Genomic DNA, 2500 nt, shown 5'->3' with positions numbered 1-2500 from the left:
TATCAACTTGGCTCCCGTTGGCGGGATTGGAGGCCTACTGTTTGTTACAGGGCTAAAATCGTCAGGGGAAGAGCTGACGAAACAATGCTGGTTTGGATGCAGGGGGTAGTGTTGGAATCGGCAGCGCGAACAAAATCGGCAAAGTCGACAAAAAAGACTGTTGGTCTGGACATCGGGGCAGCGGCAGCCATGCCGACAGGGGGGGAAATCGGCAGCGCAGATTTGTGCAGCTGCAGGTTCGTCGGGGAAATCGGCAGCGCAGATTTTTCGATGAACATGGGCTGGAAGATGGACTGTCCAGGCCAGGCAGGGAAATTCATCAAGGGGACACGCTGACGAAACAGCGCTGGTTTAGACACGGTGGGTGCAGTGTTGGAATCGGCAGCGCCGACGAAATCGGCAAAGTCGGCAGAATCGGCAGCGGGTGCTGGCGATGAGTCTGGACGATTTATAGTCCAGGGCTTGATGGAAAAGACTGTTGGTCCAGACAATGGGGCAGTGGCGGCGCGGATTTGTGCAGCTGCAGGTTCGTCGGGGAAAATCGGCAGCGCAGATTTTTCGACGAACAGGGGCTGGGCGCTGGACTGGCCGGGCCAGGCAGGAAAATTCGTCAGGGGGCCACGCTGACGAAAACAGGGGCTGCGGAGTGGAAAATCGGCAGCGCAGATTTTTCGACGAACAGGGGCTGGACCGGCCGGGCCAGGCAGGAAAATTCGTCAGGGGGGCACGCTGACGAAAAGAGGGGCTGCCGCGTGGAAAATCGGCAGCGCAGATTTTTCGACGAACAGGGGCTGGACTGGCCGGGCCAGGCAGGAAAATTCGTCAGGGGGGCACGCTGACGAAAAGAGGGGCTGCCGCGTGGAAAATCGGCAGCGCAGATTTTTCGACGAACAGGGGCTGGACGCTGGACTGGGCCAGGCAGGAAAATTCGTCAGGGGGCACGCTGACGAAAAGAGGGGCTGCCGCGTGGAAAATCGGCAGCGCAGATTTTTCGACGAACATTCGTCAGGGGGGCACGCTGACGAAAAGAGGGGCTGCCGCGTGGAAAATCGGCAGCGCAGATTTTTCGACGAACATTCGTCAGGGGGGCACGCTGAGGAAAACAGGGGCTGCCGCGTGGAAAATCGGCAGCGCAGATTTTTCGACGAACAGGGGCTGGATGCTGGACCGGCCGGGCCAGGCAGGAAAATTCGTCAGGGGGGCACGCTGACGAAAACAGGGGCTGCGGAGTGGAAAATCGGCAGCGCAGATTTTTCGACGAACAGGGGCTGGACCGGCCGGGCCAGGCAGGAAAATTCGTCAGGGGGGCACGCTGACGAAAAGAGGGGCTGCCGCGTGGAAAATCGGCAGCGCAGATTTTTCGACGAACAGGGGCTGGACGCTGGACTGGGCCAGGCAGGAAAATTCGTCAGGGGGGCACGCTGACGAAAACAGGGGCTGCCGCGTGGAATGGCAGCCTACACGCAGATGCGAATTCGGCAGCGCACGATGGCTTGAGCAGGTCATGGGTTCGACTTGGCGCGATCTGAAACCTGGACGAGGGACTGTCGACGCTGGACGAGCCAGCGCGGTGGCCTGTCGTGCCCCGTTCAGGGGGGGCCTGCCGCGGAGACAGCCCTCGCGGGCTCGACAGCGCAGGCCAGCGTCCCCGACGTCGCTGGCCGCGGCAGGCGAGCTGCCGGGGTTCCCGCATTCCTACAAGAAAACGTCGTGCTTTCCACATGAAACCAATCCAGTAAAATCAGCCATATTTTTATGAGGCTGCCCACTGAATTTGGGGTCATTCCGGGCCGGTTCCTAGTTTTGCGGATTTACTCGATTTCTAATGGTAGGAAAATTAAAACAAATACTTCCCGACCTCGAAAAATTCTGGGAAAATTAATGAAGGTGGATTGGATTTTTGCCAACCTCTGTGCAAAATTTCAGCTCAAAATACCAAGAAATGAATTTTTTAGAGGGGGGGTGACAGCTGGGACCTAGTAGTGTCTCCCCCTGCCAGAGCTGCAATGACACTTATTGCTCTTTAGGGAGCCACCAGGCCGGCGCCCCTCAAAGACCACACGCGCGCGCGCGCCCGCCCGCGCTGGGCGCTGGGGCGCTGGGGCCTGAGGGCCTGGGGCCCTTGGGGGCCCTTGGGCGCTTGGGCGCGCGCGCGCGGCCCCCGCAGCCATGCCGCGCTGCGCGACGCGCGGACAGCCCCTGCTGGCTTGCTCTCTCGCCCGCGGGGGGGCTGCCTTCGGGCCCTGGCCCCCCGCGTTCTGGCCTGCCCCCCGCGTGGGAGAGGCTAGGCGCTGCAGGGGCCAGCCCGACGTCGCTGGCCGCGGCAGGCGACAGCCCGACATCGCTGGCCGCGGCAGGGGCCAGCCCGACGTCGCTGGCCGCGGCAGGCGACAGCCCCTGCTGGCTTGCTCTCTCGCCCGCGGGGGGGCTGCCTTCGGGCCCTGGCCCCCCGCGTTCTGGCCTGCCCCCCGCGTGGGAGAGGCTAGGCGCTGCAGGGGCC

Source organism: Populus nigra, chromosome 2 (assembly GCF_951802175.1).
Source record: "Populus nigra chromosome 2, ddPopNigr1.1, whole genome shotgun sequence".
Classification (NCBI taxonomy): Eukaryota; Viridiplantae; Streptophyta; class Magnoliopsida; order Malpighiales; family Salicaceae; genus Populus; species Populus nigra.
Note: the sequence above shows the minus strand (reverse complement) of the source record.